The sequence below is a fragment of the Neofelis nebulosa genome, chromosome X (genome assembly GCF_028018385.1).
Source record: "Neofelis nebulosa isolate mNeoNeb1 chromosome X, mNeoNeb1.pri, whole genome shotgun sequence".
Taxonomy (NCBI): Eukaryota; Metazoa; Chordata; class Mammalia; order Carnivora; family Felidae; genus Neofelis; species Neofelis nebulosa.
In genome coordinates, this window is record NC_080800.1 from 110698055 (window position 1) to 110716358 (window position 18304).

Below are 18304 nucleotides of genomic sequence, written 5' to 3' on the forward strand. Positions count from 1 at the left end.
GTGAATGGATAAAGTGTGGTTCATACAAATGGAATATTATGTAGCACTAAAAAGAAATGAGCTATGGGGTGCCTGGGTGGCTCAGTCGATTAAGGGTCTGACCCTCGGGTTTGGCTCAGGTCATGATCTCACAGTTTCATGACTTTGAGCCCTGTGTCGGGCCCTGCACTGGCAGCATGGAGTCCGCTTGGGGTTCTTTCTCTCTCTCCCTCACTCTCTGCCCCACCCCCATTCACAGTCTGTCTCTCTCAAAATAAATTAATTAATTAAAAAAAAAGAAATGAGTTATCGAAGCCATGAAAAGACATGGGAAAACCTTAAACGCATATTACTAAGTGAAAGAAGCAATCTTAATAGGATACTTACAGTACGATTCCGACTATATGACATCCTGGAAAGGGGAAAACTATGGAGACAGCAGAATGATCAGTGGTTGCCAGGGGGACAGGGAGGGATGAATAGGCAGAGTACAGAGGATTTTTAGGGCAGTGAAAATACTCTGCATGATGCCATGACAGTGAATACATGTCATTATGCATTTGTCCAAACCCATAGAAGGCACACCACCAAGAGTGAAGAGTCACGTAAACTATGGACTTTGGGTGATGATGAGGCAACGACGTAAGTTCACCGACTGCAACAAATGTGCATTTGCAAATCTGGGGGGTTTGTTGATAATGGGGGAGGCTGTGCATGTGTGGTGATGAGAGGCATATGGAAAATCTCTTCCTTTCTCCTCAATTTTGCTGTGAATCTAAATCTGCTCTAAACCATAAAGTTTTGGGGGTGTCTGGGTGGCTCGGTCGGTTAAGCAACTGACTCTTGATTTCGGCTCGGGTCATGATCTCACAGTTTCATGAGTTCAAGCCCCACGTCGGGCTCTGCGCTGACCCGGTGGAGCCTGCTTGGGATTCTCTCTCCCTCTCTCTCTCTCACTGCCCCTCCCCTGCTCGTGTGCCCCCTGTCTCCCTCAAAATAAATAAATAAACATAAAAAATCATTTTATTTTTATTTTTTTTTAATTTTTTTTTAACGTTTATTTATTTTTGAGACAGAGAGAGACAGAGCATGAACGGGGGAGGGGCAGAGAGAGAGGGAGACACAGAATCGGAAGCAGGCTCCAGGCTCTGAGCCATTAGCCCAGAGCCCAACACAGGGCTCGAACTCACAGACTGCAACATCGTGACCTGAGCTGAAGTTGGACGCTTAACCGACTGAGCCACCCAGGCGCCCCTAAAAAATCATTTTAAAAACTAAGACAAAATAAAAAATAAAGTGTTAATTAAAAAAAAAAAAAAACTACCAAGGCTGGTTTAGCCAGGTTAAGGACTGGGGCTGGGAAGGGACTCAGTCTCTCTTAAAACCCATGGTGCCTCATACCAGCACAATTGGGGTTCTGTTACCATGGAAAAGGGGGTAGTGGCAGGCCATCAATGGTGTTTACAACATGTAACAAGATATGTTCAGACACTTTTAAATGTGGAATGACTAGATGACATCCAGATGTACTCACACAATTATATATAGAAGAGTTTGATACTACTTAGCAATGGAATAAACCTATTAAAATCCAAACCCATTGGAAAAACTAAAATAGTACGGTACTCTGCTTGATGGGTATTATCATGGATGAAAAGTAGGGCTGATCTCAAGATGCTAGAAACAAATTACCACATGTTTCATCCATTCAACGAGGATTGAATCAAAAGAGAAAGGGAAGTTTCTCTCAGAAAATCCAAGTAGACTCCAGTAAATGCACAAGGAAGGATCATGATTTTGCATTTATTCCATAGAAAAATAAGCAATATACTTCAGGCTTCCTTATGTTTATATGAGCACACTCCATAGTTTCTTTGATGTCTTCAGTATAAAGGCACACTAATACCAGTTTTTAATAAGGAGTAAGAGTGATATAGTGAATATTTCATTTTGAGGAGTTGGCGAAAAGATTATTTTTAAGTTTACTTCAAAGGAAAAGGATGAAATAATAAAAGATGAAAGACCGATTCATGTTCTCGGTGCTAGTTAATTCAGAAGACTCCATGGTCCCATTTTTATCTGCTGACTTCAATCTTTCTAAGATAATTGATCTAGGTTTCTGTTTGATTGCATTTGCCATCACTCATGGCATTGTTTGCCAGATTAGAAGTGTTTGATACAAGTTTATGTGCCAGGTATAATTTCAATATGTCATCCAGTGTTTGTTCATCCTTCACTGTCGGTTGATGGCTTAAAATTGGCTCTCCAGGAAATCTTAATTCACCATTATCTAAGTGCTGCATTAAAAAAATACCGAGGAAGGGACTTCATCACCTACCATTTCAAACATAATTCCATAAACCCTATACATTCAGAGCTACAGCTAGATTAGTTCAGTTGAATTTTGAATTATTCAGCCAGTTCATAGCAATTTTATAAAAATAATATCGCAAGTCCCATGAACCACATTCATTTCCTGGAATTAGGAAGACGGGGAGTATTTCTAAAACAATTCTAAGGACATCAGGGGTTTTCACAGGATTAGATGGATAAGGAGTACAATATTATCAAATCCAATAGCATATAGGAAAGTTTTCTTATTTGGTGGTGTTAGTACATTTTGTATTTGTGATGAGGTAAAACAGATCATAAATATGGGTTCAAGCACCTGTTACAGAGCTAACAGAAAGGAGGTTTAGCCACGTACACTGGAGACTGCATACGCCTCAACTGTAAATCAAGAGAAAATACTAGAGTGAGTGCAGAAAAGGAAGTTCGTTCCTAGCTTTCTCGGAGACATTGTTTTTCATATAGTAAAGGAGGAAAATCTACAAGAGGGGATGACCCGTAGAATTCAAAGAACAGAGCAAAGATATCTCAGAAAGTAATAATTTGCTTCAGAAGTTTCTAAGAAGCTGTGGTGAGTAATGCATTACTCAGAAGCCGTTAACCCACAATTCCCCCTGAGGCCAAGGCTTCTGGGACCCCCCCCCCAATCAAGTTACAGAGCAGGGAACTTTTGTGCTTACTTTCAAACAAGCTTATCAAGACCACGGTGTTTCAGGAAATGGGCAAGAAAGGAAAGTACAATAAACAAAGCACTCTTCACAATGAAATTTGTCACACTTATCAAGAAAAGTAACTATCAAAAGAATTTTGCATAATACCTTACCCCAGGGGGTTGAAATCAAAGTTTCTACAAAGTCTTAATCTTACTGCAAAGTTGGAAAAGAGGGTATAGCACATAAGCAGTACAAGAGAGCAATATTATTCATCCTTTCAATAAACATTTCTTTGGCACCTACTATGTGTAAAATTCTGTCTAAAGCAGAGGATAAAAAATCAATTAAGAGACAGTATTGAGCCCCAAGAGGTGCGCTGGAGGGAGACAGACAAAAAACCCCTCATGATTCCAGTCAAGTGTATGGAGTGCTAGGGTAGAGGTCTGCATAGGGGTGACCCTTCCCTCCATTCTATGCTCTTGGCATCCGTTCTATCTACCCTCCAAAAAAATGTATAGGTGGAAATAGAAAATGGTGGGAAAGGGAAAGGTTGAGAGGTTTGGAAATGAGTGGAGGACAGGTGAATCAGCCAGAAATACAGAATGTAGGAAATTGACCAGATGTGGTTTTCTTCAGCAAATAAATTGCAAGAAAAAAAAAAAAGGGTGGGAGAACATTAGATTCAAAGAGACTTAAAAAACATAACAACCAACTGTGATGTGTGAAATTTGTTTAGATCCTGAATTGAAAAAATCAAAAGCTATAGGACATGGTAAAATTAAACACTATCTGGATATTTAATATTAAGGAGTCTGTCAAACTTAAGTGGATAATGGTATTGGGGTTGGGCCCTTTTTAAAGGGTCCTTATCTTTTATTGTTTTAATTTTTTAGAGTTTTATTTATTTATTTTTCTTTTGAGAGAGAGAGTGAGAGCAGGGGAGGGACAAAGGGTGGGGGACAGCAGATCCAAAGCCGATTGTATGCTAACAGCAGAAAGCCCGAGCCAGGGCTCAAACTCACCAACTCCCAAGATCACGACCTGAGCGGAAGTCGGAAGCTCAACGAACTGAGCCAGCCAGGTGCCCTGGGTCTTTATCTTTTAGAGACTCTTACCAAAGTGTTTACAAATGAAGTAATAGGATGGCTGAGGTTTGCTTTCCAATGATCCAGTATGGGGAGGGGAGTGTGCCAGGGTATAGAAGAAACATGGTTGGCTATACGTTGATTAACTGTTGAAGCTGGGGGGGGGGGGTTACATGGTGGCTCATTATATTATTTTCCTTACTTTTGTGTATGTTTGAAATTTTCCACATTAAATAAACCTGGGGAGTCAGAGGTGGCTTCCCGAAGGAGGTTTGAAGTGAGTTTTGAAGGTGGACGAGAGCTATCTAGCTAGGGGCACTCGGGTGGCTCAGTCGGTTAAGTGTCCAACCTCATCCAATCTCGGCTCAGGTCATGATCTCGTGGTTTGTGGGTTCGAGCCCCACATGGTGCTCTCTGCTATCGGCACGGAGCCCACTTCAGATCCTCTGTCCCCCTCTCTCTCTGCCCCCTTCCCTGCTCATGTGCACTCTCTCAAAAATAAACATTAAAAAAAATAGAGCTATCTCGCTAAAGGAAAGGTCATCCTCTCATCTCAAAGAACTTGGAAATAATGTTACTTTAAATACATTTTTTAAATTGTATACTGTACATATAATAGTGTATTTAATGCAGATACACAGTTTAAATAATAATGACATGAAAACCTGTGACCCACCATCCAGCATTAAAAAACAATGCCTTTAAAGCCTTCAAAGCCCCTCCTCAGCCTACTATGCTCCTCTCCACCTTCAAAAGCTCCAAGAACTCTCCTGAATTTTGTGCTAATTATTCCTTGCTTATCTTTACAGTTGTTGTCACATATGCATTTATCTCCAACCAATATGATATTACTTAGTTTTGCCTGGTTTTGAGCTCCATATAAATGGAATTATATTGCATATGTTCTCAGACTTACTTTATTCAACATTGTTTTTCAGATTTGTGACCTTGTGTGTATGTGTAGCTCATTCTCTTTGTTGTCGATATTCCATTTTATGGAATATGGCATAATTTATTCATCCATCCTGCTCCTGATGGATATTTGGATTGTTTTCAGTCTGGGGCAGTTTGCCCCATGTAAATGTCTTTGGAACACAGGTACAAATTTTCCCTAGGGTATAATGGCCAAATGGGATTTACGGTTAGGATTAAGATCGCATTTTTAAGGGGCGTCTGGGTAGCTCAGTTGGTTAAGTGTCCAACTCTGGATTTCGGCTCAGGTCATGATCTCACAGTTCATGAATTCGAGCCCCACATTGGGCTCTGTGCTAACAGTTCGGAGCCTGCCTGGGATTCTCTCTGTCCCCTTCTTTCTGTCCCTCCCTTGCTCTCTTGCTCTCTCTCAAAAATAAATAAATAAACATTAAAAAAACAGATTGCTTTTTTGAGATGCCCACTCATTGAATCAACTCATAATGGAAGGGGACTGTCAACCATACGGTCGCTTAGCCAATGGTGTTAACGCATGCATTAATGTTTCTTAATAGAACTCAGCACTGAAAAAAAAAAGTATTCCAAGAGCATGGCTCGGCAGTGCGTGTCTTACAGCACATGGGGGAGAGAAAGGTTGAATCTAAGTACCACTTGCTGCAGAGCAGGGACAGTTCCTTGGTCTTCATCATAGCTGGAATAAAATATCCATCAGGACTATTCCCCTCCCTTTGTTTTAAATCCTTGCTGATCAAGCAAATTTCTGAATTGTATGTCCCGGCAATCTTGTTATCAGGAAAAGGGAGTACTCTGGATAGGACGGTACTCAAACAGCCTCCCCACTAGAAAGGGATGGATTGCCTCTACTGGATGGCAAGATGCCGAGGTAGCAAACTGGTTGACGGCAGTGAGAACAGAAATGTGGAGACTGCATGACAGTTCTTAGAACCATAAGATGTTGAGAGTTTAAACCTAGGGTCTGAGAAGAGGGTGAGGCCATTAACAACTGAAATAGTCAGAAGGACAGGTTTGAGGTGGGGTGGGAAGGAGAACTGGAAGAGAAGACATTAGCATATAGATGTGCAGGGCCCTCAAAACATCCAGGTGAAGATGGTCAGTGAGGACTCTGGAAATCAGGTCTGGAGCTCAAGTGTAAAGTTGAGATCAGAGATACACATTTGGAAGTGATTCACATAAAGGTCACCTGGCTGGCCCAGTCAGTAGAACATGTGACTCTTGATCTCAGGGTCATGACTTCAAGCCCCATGTTGGGCACAGAGCTTACTTTAAAAAACAAACAAACAAACAAACAAACAAACAAAAAACTGTCATTCACATAAGCCTGAAAAAAAATTACTAAGAGAGATAATATAGAAAAAGAGGAGGGGCGCCTGCGTGGCTCAGTCAGTTAAGCGTCTGACTTCGGCTCAGGTCATAATCTCGCAGTCCATGAGTTCAAGCCCCGCGTCGGGCTCTGTGCTGATCGCTCAGAGCCTGGAGCCTGTTTCAGATTCTGTGTCTCCCTCTCTCTCTGACCCTCCCCCATTCATGCTCTGTCTCTCTCTGTCTCAAAAATAAATCAACGTTAAAAAAAATTTTTTTTAAAAGAAAAAGAGGAATTTGTTTCTTTGTTTATGTTGAGAGGGAGAGCAGGGGAGGGGCAGAGAGAGAAGGAGAGAGAGAGAATCCCAAGCAGGCTCCACAGTGTCAGCGCAGAGCCCGATGCAGGGCTCGGTCTCACGAACCATGAGATCACAACCTGAGCCAAAATCAAGTGTCAGATGCTTAACCAACTGAGCCACCCAGGCGCCCCTGGAAAAGAAGAATTTTGAACATGGGATCTTGAGGACATACCCACACTTAGGAAATAAGGAAGAAGAACCAGTAAAGGCAATGCAAGAGACCGTCAAAGAGGTAAAAGGAGACCCAAGAACAGAGAAGGCAAGGGAAGAAAGTGAGCACTGGAGGCTGAAGAAAGGGAAAAAGTTTGGAGTAGGTCCTACAAACAAAACCCTGGAGATTCACCTAGTGATAAACACAAAAGCCGTTGATAATAAAGGAAGCTACCAATTACTCAGCACCCGTTATGTGGCACCATAGTAAGAATGTTGCCAGGGAGCCTGGCTGGCTCAGTCCATAGGGGGTGGGACTCTTGATCTCGGGGTTGTGAGTTCGAGGCGCATGTTGGGTGTAGAGATTACGTTTTTAAAAATCCTAAAAAAAAAAAAAAAAGAACTTTGCCTATGTATTTTTTCTTTTTTTATCGTGGTAGAATATACGTAACGTAAAATTGACCACCTTAACCACTTTGAGGTGCACGATACAGCAGCATGAAGTACACTCGCATTCCTGTGCAGCCATCGCCACCACATCTCCACAACTTTTTCATCTTCCCAAACTGAAGCTCTGTCCCCATGAAACCGTAACTCCCCATTCTCCCCTCCCCGCAGCTCCTGGCAACCACCATGATACTTTCTGCCTCTGTGAATTTGACTACTCTAAGTGCCTCACGTACACGGAATCATACTGTATGTGTGTTTTTGTGACTGGCTTATTTCACTTAGTGTAACATCCTCAAGATTCATCCATCACAGATGGGGCGCCTGGGTGGCTCAGGCGATTGAGCGTCCAACTTTTGGTTTTGGCTCAGGGCATGATCTCGCAGTTTGTTGGTTCAAGCCCCGCATCGGGCTCTGTGCTGACGGCACAGGGCCGGATTGGGGTTCTCTCTCTCCCTGTCTCTCTGCCCCTCCCCTCCGCTTGCTCTCTCTCTCTCTCAAAAATAAATAAACATTTAAAAAAAGATCTATCCGTTGCAGCATAGGGCAAGATTTCCTTCCTTTTTAAGGTTGAATAATATTCCATTGTATGCATACGCCACTGTGATTTAAATATTGGTCTCTGCCTCTGGTTCCTGACAGAGAGCTCCTGAATCCCCTGGAATTTCCTGGGTGATAGGAGTATCTTTTGTCCAAGGGAGGCAATTTTGGGTGGGCTTCTGGATGGGGGCTGATCACCAGAAAGATCAAGCCATGAATAGAAGCTTGGAATTTTCACTTCTCCAGGGGAGTGAGAGGGGCTGAAAATGGAGTTAATGGTCAATCGTGCCTATGTGAGGAAGCCTCCCTTAAAGTCCCAACACTAGGGGGGTTGGGGAGCTTCCAGGTTGGTGAACACATCCATGTACTGTGAGGGCGATGCACCCCAATTCCACAGGGACAGAAGCTCCTGCATTCAGAACTCTCCCAGACCTCACCCTATGTACCTCTTCATCTGACTGTTCATCCATATCGTTTACCATATTGTTTAATAAACTGGCAAACGTAAGTTATTTCCCCGACTTCTGTGAGCTACTCTAGCAAATTAATCAAACCCCAGGAAGGAGTCATGGGAACCTCCTATTTATAGCCATGTTGGACAGAAGTGTGAGTAAACTAAGGACCTACTAGTTAAAACTGGCATCTGAATTTGGGGGTGGGGGGAAGAGTCTCGTTGGACTGAGCCCTTAAGCTGTGGGACCTGATGCTATTTCCTGGTAGGTACTGTCAGAATTGAGTTAAATTGTAGGACAACCAGCCTGTGTTAGAGAATTGCTTGGTGGGGGAAAACCCCCACACATCTGGTGTTAGAAGTGTTGTGAGTGCGATAGGCATGTTAGAGTAAAAAACAGACACAGGAGCAGAGGACTCGGTTTTTCCCTTTACGACCACATTTTCTTATCCATTCATCCATTGATGAACCCTCGGGTTGCTTCCATGATTTGGCTATCGTGAATAATGCTATGAGCATGAGTGTACAAATATCTCTTCGAGGCCCTGCTTTCACTATTTGGGGTATATACCCCGAAGTGGAATTTCTGGATCACATGATAATTCTATTTTTAATTTTTTGAGGAACCCCCATGCCGTTCTCCACAGTGGCTGTATATTTCACATGCCCACCAACATGCACAAGTGTTCCCTTTTCTCTACATCCTCACCCACACTTGTTATTTTCTGGGTTATTGTTTTTTTTAATAGTAGCCATCCTAACGGGCAGGAAGTGGATTTCATTGCAGTTTTGATTTCCACTTCCCTAATGACTAGTGATGCTGAGCATCTTTTCATGTGTTTATTGGCCATTTGTATATTTTCTTTAGAGAAATATCTATTCAAGTCCTTTGCCCATGTTTGCGTTGCTTTGCTGGGTTTTTTGTTGTTGAGTTTTAGAAGTTCTCTATATATTCTGGACATCAGACATATGATCTTCAAAGATTTTCTCCCATTCTGTGGGTTCCCTTTTTACTCTGTGGATAAATTTACTCTGTGCCTTTTTGCTCTCTTTTACTCTTTCGACGCACTAAAATTTTAAATTTTCATGAAGTCTAATTTGTCTGTTTTTCTCTTTTGTTACCTGTGCCTTTGGTGTCATAGCCAAGAAATCATTGCCAATGAAGCTTTTGTCCCATGTTTTCTTCTAAGAGTTTGATTGTTTGAGGTCTTACATTTAGGTCCTTGATCCATTTTGAGCTAATTTTTGTACACCTATATTATTTTTAGTCTCCACAACCAGTCTTGGTAGTGGATAATGTGAGCATTCCCATTTTACAGAAGAGGAAACAAACTTAAAATGGTGAACGTCTTATGGGATGAATAAGTCATGGGACTAAAAGGCACAGCATAGAGAATATAGTCAACGGCATTGTAATAGCATCGTATGCTGACAGAAGGTAGCTCTACTTGTGGGGAGCCGTGACATAACGTATAAAGAAGTTGAATCACTATGTTGAACACCTGAAACTAACGTAACGGTGTGTGTCAACTACACTCAAATTTTAAAAAATTTCATAAAATGATGACTACCTTATCTAAGGCCACAGAGATGGCAGGTGGAAGAGTTAGGATTCGAACCCATGTCTGCACGACTCCAAAGCTCAGGTCCTGTCCTATCTCACACAGTCAAGGCTTGGCCAAATTAGGAGGAAGTTACAGCGAAATTAACCAGTGCCTGACTTTTAATTGAAAGTAGGAGGTGTGGGGTTTTCCCAGGGTCAGGGATTGGCCCAGGGGACTTCAGTCCTGATGTGACTGAACATAAGGCCATTTGGGACATGAGTGCAGCTGAGAGAGTGGGGCCGTGTGTGTGAGGGAGGGGGGACCATCAAAGCAGAGAAAGAACCTGAAGACCTAAAAAAGGTCACAGCCAGTGTAGAAGGTTGTGGTCCAGATGGGAGTTTCAGAGTTTGAGGTGAGATCCTGGGAGATGTAGCAGTTCCCAAAGATGGCCATACTCATGCTCTCCCCTCTAGATCTTTGCACACGATGTTTTCTCCACCTCAAATATGGTTTTCAGTGCTGACCTCCACTCGAGTCACACACACACCCTGATCTTGCCTGGCTAAGTCTTACTCCTCCTCGGGTCTCAGCTTAGATGGCCCCGACTGAATAAGGTGCCTCTTGCCTGTGCCCCCACAAGCCTCCATGCTTAAGTGTAATCACACTGACTACCCTTTATTATAACCAAGACCTTGCTTCTCTCTCTCTCTCTCCAGCAGTCTGTGAGCTTCCTGGGGGCAGGAACTGTTTCTGTCCCTAATACCTAGTACGGGGCCTGACCCAGCAAACTTGCTCAATAGGTATTAAGAAGCAATATGACTGGGCCACCTGGCTGGCTCAGTCAGTAGAGCATAAAACTCTTGATCTCGGGGTTATGGGTTTGAGCCCCGTGTTGGGTACAGAGCTTGCTTACACATCTTTGGGGCACCCGGGTGGCTCAGTCAGTTAAGCAACAGCCTCTTGATTTCGGCTCAGGTCATGATCTCACGGTTCGTGAGTTCAAGCTCCGCATCTGGCTCCTCACTGACAGTGTGGAGCCTGCTTGGGATTCTCTCTCTCTCTCTCTCTCTCTCTCTCTCTCTCTCTCTCTCTCCCCATCTCTGCCCCTCTCCTGCACTCGTGCACTCTCAAAATAAATAAACTGTAAAAAACAAAAGATAATAAAAAAATAAAAATAAAAAAATCTTCTAAAGGAAAGAAGCAGTATGGCTCTCAGAGTATATGTATCATGAACACTGAGTAATGTATAGTATTGTTGAATCACTATATTGTACACCTGAAACTAATGTAACACTCTATGTTAACTATACTGGAATTAAAAACAAAAAGAAGCAGTGTGGCTAAATGCAATGTGTCATCTTGAGTTGGATGCTGGAACAGGGAAAGGATACTAGTGGGGAAACTGGTGAAATCCAAATTAAATCTATAGTTAAGAGCTATTAATCGTTAGCCATCTCTAGTTTACTTAATAACAGTAACATATTATCAACATTAATTTCTTGTGACAAATGTAGGTGGTTATGTAAGATGTCAACATCAGGGGAAGCTGGGTGTAAGGTATATGAGAAATCTCTGTAAGTTAAAATTATTTTTTAACTTAAAGGTTTATTTAAGGGGCGCCTGGCTGGCTCAGTCGACAGAGCATGCAACTCTTGATCTCAGGGTTGTGAATTCAAGCCCCACATTGGGTGTGGAGACTACTTTATAAATAAATAAATAAATAAATAAATAAATAAATAGTTTTTAATTTAAAACAAAACAAAAGCAGAAGCAGTATTGTGTAGTGGTCAGGAGGGCAGGCTGCATGACCTTAAAAAACTACTTGCCCTTCCTGACCCTTCATTTTTTTATCTGTGAAATTATTTTTAATGGTTATTTTTGAGAGAAAGAGAGAAACAGAGCGTGAGCGGAGGAGGGGCAGAGAGAGCCAGAGACACCGAATTCGAAATAGGCTCCAGGCTCTGAGCTGTCAGCACAGAGCGCCACGTGGGGCTCAAACTCACAGGCTGCGAGATCATGACCTGAGCCGAAGTTGGACACTTAACTTACTGAGCCACCCAGGCTCCCCTAAAATTTTTTTTTCTGTAAAAAAAAAATAAGAGCATCTTTTTTTTTTTTTGAGGAGGGGGGAGGGGGCAGAGGGCAAAAGAGAGAATCTTAAGCCAACTCCATGCTCAGCGCAATGCCCACCAACACGAAAGTCAATCCCATGACCCGGGAATCCTGACCTGAGCCAAAATCAAGAGTCCAATGCTCAACTGACTTGAGCCATCCAGGTACCCCAAGAGTATCTTCTTGATAGAGTTGTAATTTTCTATATACATATAGATTTTATTATGGAGAGAGAGATGCGTATATTACAAATGTATGCCCGTGTGTATACACATACATAATATTCAGTGGATGCCATCACTGTTCTAAGTACTTTACAGATGTTCATTTATCTTAATCTTCTTACAACCCCCTAAGGTAGGATGTAGCAGCGGCAGCAGTGGCCCCCTTTTATAGACGGATTTGAGGGACAGAGAAGTTAACCGACTTGTCCAAGGTCAACAGGTAGGAAGTGGTAGAGCTGAAGCACAAACTCAGACAGTCTGGCTCCAGAGCTGACACTTACGTTGTGTCGCCTCCTTTTAACTGAGTTGATACACAGAAAGGACTTACAGCAGTGCTCAGGACAGAGGAAGCTTATTCAATAGCATAAGCTATTCTTTAATAACCCCTCAAAGATGGGTCTAAGAAGGGATTCTACTTGTGAGCTCTGGGATGGGATGGAGGGAAAGAGCACAGAGGTTTATGAAAATAAGACTTCAAGACAGGGGGTTAGGAGGTTAGAAAGGAATCAGCAAGAGGTGCTGCTATTCATTCAAGTTGGTATGAAAAAGATCTAGAAGTCCTCTCTAGTGCTGAGGATCCTGTTGCATTTCTGAGGATTATTTTGATCATCTAGCCCTGCAGTAATTGTTAAACCACTGACACTTTAAAAAATTTTTTTAACGTATATTTATTTTTGAGACAGAGAGAGACAGAGCATGAACAGGGGAGGGTCAGAGAGAGGGAGACACAGAATCCGAAACAGGCTCCAGGCTCTGAGCTGTCAGCACAGAGCCCGACGCGGGGCTCAAACTCACGGACCGTGAGATCATGACCTGAGCCGAAGTCGGACGCTTAACCGACTGAGCCACCCAGGCGCCCCAAACCATTGATACTTTAAAAGTCCACTTGTATGAAGCATTTTTCTGGTTGATTTTAAGCCACATGCATAGTTAAAGCACTTTTTTTTTGGAAACTGTGTGGATAATAAAGGGCAATATATAGACACATTTTAGCACATACAGGGGCTTGAGGCTATTTTGTATAATAGCTCATTCCATTGTCCGGCATAGAGAAGGTGGTCAGTTTAAACACATAAAACAAAACTGCAAAAACAATCACCCTGAAGTCCCTCTTCCTGGCCAAAGTCCTAATTCCACCCTGGCTTCTTGCCCAACCATTCAGCTCTTTTACACATACACAGTCTTACACTTTCCCAACAAGTACTTATGGTTAGTTAAGCTATGACTCAGGATCCCAGGGTGGGGATCACCACGCGCCCAGGTCCCCCTTCACCGCCCTGGGAGAAGGATGGAGGGCAGAGGAGAGGGGGGTGGAACTGGTTCAGATCTTCCCACGGGACGTGCCTTCCGCCCGGCGGTCATCCCAGGCTGACTGACACCCAGGATGTGAGGCAGAGGGACCTGAACACACAGGTACCACTCCCATGCAGAGATAGCATCCCTTTGCGCAGTCATTGCCCTGTCACAGTGGGGCAAGTCCAGGGAGTTCTGCCAGCACTTCCTGGTCTGGTTCTGGTTGGGGAAGCGGCTGTCAAAAGGGGTAGTCTGGTAGTTCTTGATTTGGGTCATTATTTTAAGTTTATTTATTGTTATTGATGTATATTATTTATATATAATAATGTTATTCTTTGCTTATTTATTATTAATATTATTTTGAGAGAGAGAGAACAGGCACAGGTGCATGCAAGCAAGGGAGGGGCAGAGAGAGAGGGGGAGAGAGAGTATCCCAAGCAGGCTCCGTGCTGCCAGCGCAGATCCTGATGCAGGGCCTGATTCCACAATGCGTGAGGTCATGACCTGAGCCGAAATCAAGAGTCTGATGCTTAACCGACTGAGCCACCCAAGCGCCTCTCTTGATTTTGATCTTGATGTCTTCTGCCATGGTTCTGACTCCTTCCTAAAGACACCCCCAAAGCAGCTCTCAGCTCAATGTGACGCTCAGCCAAAGCACTTTGTGGGACTCCTGGGTGGCTCAGTCGGTTTAGTGACCAACTTCGGCTCAGGTCATGATCTCGTGGTCTGCGTGTTCGAGCCCCGTGTGGGGCTCTGTGCTGGCAGCTCGGAGCCTGGAGCCTGCTTCGGATTCTGCGTCTCCCTCTCTCTCTGCCCCTCCCCTGCTTGCTCCCGGTCTCTGTCTCTCTCAAAAATAATAAACATGAAAAAAATAAAAATAAATAAAAATTTTAAAAAAGCACTTTGTAAAAAATTTGGATTGAGGTATAGTTGACACGTGCTCCTTTTTAACCAGTGTCCCTCAACCGGCCTCTTGGAGCTCTAAATAATTTGCTGCAGCTAGCGACAGAAATGGGGTTACTTCCTGTGCTCTACCAGCCCCCCACTTAACCTGGGACACCTGGATCCATAAAGGACACTAGAAGTCGTCTAATCAGGCCCCTTTCTTGTAGATGTTGGCCAAACTGTTGCAAAGAAACATTAGGTGACTTTTCTAAGGTCTAAAGGTAAAATCACTCATTAAAAAAAAAAAAAATCCTACATGTATTGAGTGCTTATTCTGTGTCAGGCACTGTGTCAAGCAATTGGGAAAGAGAGATCAACAACAACAACAACAACAAATAGCTCTGATCTCTAATTGCTTACAGCCTGGTGCATCAGAAAAATGTAAAGTATATAGTGTGATAGGTGTTAACAGATGTGCAAATACAAAGCACCGCTGTCCCTGGAGAGATCAGGGAAGGCTTCCCAGAGAAGGAGACCCTGCAGCTGGATGTGTCCAGCGGAAAGAATGGAATGAAAGAGGCAGCATGGAAGATGAGGACGCTGAGGGAGTTTTCCTTGAGGCACAGGCTGGGCTGCAGCCCCCAGTCTCTGGCGCCTCACTGCCAGGCGACCCTGAGCTCTTCAGCCACACTCAGCCAGCTTCCAGCACTGCTCTTGCCCCAGGGTTGGGATCGCCAAATTTAGCAAAGAAAAATACAAATTAAATTTGAATTTCGGCTAAGCAATATTCTGTAGCATAAGTATATCCCCAGAATATGCACGGGACATACTGATGCTACAAAATATTTGCTGTTTGTCTACGGCCATACCACCCTGAACGCGCCCGATCTCGTCTGATCTCAAAATATTTGTTGTTTTTCTGCTGTTCAAATGTAACTGGGCATCCTGTATTTTATCAGGCAACTCTACCTGGAATAAAGGCGTATTTGTGGGAGTAAGAGAGTGGGAGAGGAACGGAGGGAAGAAGACAGGAAGAAGGGAACTAGTTCATCAGTGGGGGGCGAACCGGAAGACTCTCAGGCTCAAGGAAAGCAGATTTGTTAAGACCTAAAAACCACACAAAATCTGCCCTTAACATTACTACTCACTATTTCATTTCTGTTTTCGTTTCTCCAGTTTTATTGGGACATAATTGGCATATAGCACTGTATAAGTTTCAGGTGTACAACATGACGATTTGATATATGGGTGTGTGTGCGTGTACATATTGCAATGTGATCACCACAATAAGCTTAGTTCACATCCATCCCCTCACATAGTTACATTTTGTTCTTGTGATGAGAGTTTTTAAGATCGACTCCGCAAGCAACTTTCAAGTATAGAATGTACAGTCATCATGTTGCACATTACAGCCCCATCCCTGTTTTCGGTTCTATAGAGCACAAGATGAACAGTGGTTTCCCCTTTTTTCTTAGAAAGTCTGCCCCCGTGTGGTAGGAAAAAAGTACTAGGCCAGAAGCCTTAATTCTGGTCTTTCAGTTCATTGGGGCAAAACGCCAGCGATCTGGAAAGCAGGATGTGATGCTAGGACTTTATGTTTGTTTCTCTGTTTGTTCCAGTGGGGGATAGGGGAGGAATGAGCAAAAGATGAACGGACTACATGGAGACTATTGTTAGAACAGCTTGAAAAATTTGTTCAAAGCACACTTGTAACTTTGTGCAAACCAGCATCATCTCAGTGCCCAAGCTGTTTGGGTCAGAAAACATGTTAAGAGACTGTGCCTACAAGTCATGCGGTAGAATATTTAAATTGAGACACACATAGGAAACGGTCAAGTACTAAATGTCGGCGATGAAAAAGCCACCATGGGCGGCTGCCTGGGTGGCTCAGTGGGTTGAGCATCCAACTCTTGATTTTGGCTCAGGTCACGATCTCACGGTTCATGGGATCAAGCCCCAAGTCGGGCTCCATGCTGACAACAGGGAGCCTGCTTGGGATTCTGTCTCTGCCTCTGTCTCTCTCTCACTCTCTGTCTGTCAAAATAAATAAATACTTAAAAAAAAAAAAAAAGCCACTGTGGTGATCTCGGCTGTGAAGGAAGTCTGGTTTGTGTGCCTCTTCTAGTCATTAACCTTAGCAGGGAGCCTGATCCCCAGGCGGAATCCACCAGTTCCCAGGTAGGGGTCGTCATCCGAGTGGATGCCGCTCATGCTCCCCAACCATGAGAAGAGACGTGACTGCCATTTGCCTCGGCACCACACTTCTCATACGGCCATCCTGCCAGGTAACTCCGATGCCTCTGTGAGCACTCCTCCAAAAACCAGGCCTCACAGCTCCGAATGTCCTCACCTCCGGGGCCTTACTCACAACCTCACGCCTCACGCCCCACGCCCCACGCCCACAGACACAGCTTCCGCTTTGCCATCTCTGACTACACCTCCTCTTTTGAAATCTCCAACTCCAAGATGTTACTCTCAGACAGGGCCATGACTTTCTGACCTTCCTACTTTCTCACTTTTCCATTAAGCCTATCCCTTTAACTTCCACTAGACTTCCAGAATCCTGAGCAGTCCCCGTTTTCCCAGCCTCGCCACCCCCTTGTGACTTCACGTCCTTCCCTCAGCCTGGACGCCACACGTGACCACTTGAAGAGCTTCCTCACCACCCGAACCCCTCGGCCTCTATCAGCCAGGCCCAGCCCTCGAAGCTGTCCCCCGTCCCGCCGTCTGTCTCCCTCTCCTTCAGGGAGATGACCAGAGCTGAAACAAGGGGCCCAGCTGGGCAGACTGGTGCCCATCCACAGTGAAACGGCCGGCTGGGCCCAGCCCGCAGAGCTTTCCTTCAGTTCTTTTACCTGTCCTTCATCAGTTGCCTCTCCCTGCCGTTCTTCCACTCCTCCAAACCTTCCACGCCTCTAGAACCTCCACTCCCTCATCTACAAACTGGGGCGACTGAGGCGTGTCCGCAGCGGCCCATCTCGACACACACCACCGATACACCGACCTCGCCGCCACTTTCCCCAACACCCGCCGCCATCTGTATTTGTCTCACTCGGAACAAATGACCTTCTCTCGCAGAGAAAAGAGAAGGCACGAGGTATGGGGAGGCGGGGGGCGGTCAGTCTTGACTGATCCCCACCCACTTGTACGAACTTGCCTCTAGAATCAGAGCCTGAGGGGCCGCTCCTCTTTTCCCAGGCCGGTCCCTCCTCCGGGGCTCTCGGTCCATCCCTGCTCTCAGGTGTTTCTTCAGCCCCCTTCCCCATCGCCTCAGCTCACCTGCACGCCCCCATCGTGCGCCCTTCATCCCCTCCCTGATGCCCCCGCCCGCGCAGATGGGTGTCTGCTCTCACGGCCCCACCGAAACCGCTCTCCCCAGGGGTCACCGGTGTCGCCAGAGTCATCGCGTGGGTCTCGGCTGCCATCCTGCTTGCCCCTGCTCGACACTATTGGCCGCTCCCTGATACGCTGAAGTCCGTGAGGGCTCGGTGCCGGGCCCTCTACACTCTTCCATCGACACCCTCTGCCACGGACGGCTCGGCCCGTCCTAGCTCATGCTGACTGTTCCCAGATACCCGTCTCCGGCCTAGTGCTCTGTCGTGCGCCATACAGCCCGTATCACAGCTGAGGCTAAAGGCCCTTTGAGACGAGACCCACACGCAAGAAACGTTCATTTATTTTCACATCTACCTGCAGGACGAGGCATTTGCCAGGTAGTCTGGTGCTGGCTCCGCTCACCCCTCTGCTGAGTTCAAAAGTGGCCTCCGCTGCTTCTTGGCTACGTGATCTGGATGAAGTTACTTGACCTCCTCGGTCCGACGAGATTAATAACGGTGTCAACCTCAACGGGTTGCAGTGGGTATTTCCCACGTATGTGTCGTATACTCTGCCGCTCGGTCTGCCTGGGCCCGAGTCCCGGCTCTCCTGCTGCCTCCGGTCCTCTCCTCTGCAAAATGAGGAGAACGACACCGTCCGCCACC

The 18304-nt window shown here is 44.9% G+C and overlaps 1 pseudogene; it reads right to left on the reverse strand.

Annotated features, from left to right (window-relative positions):
• Nucleotides 1-13467: 13467 nt before the first annotated feature.
• On the reverse strand, nucleotides 13468-13715 carry LOC131502149 (cytochrome c oxidase subunit 6B1-like; annotated as a pseudogene).
• Nucleotides 13716-18304: the final 4589 nt, after the last annotated feature.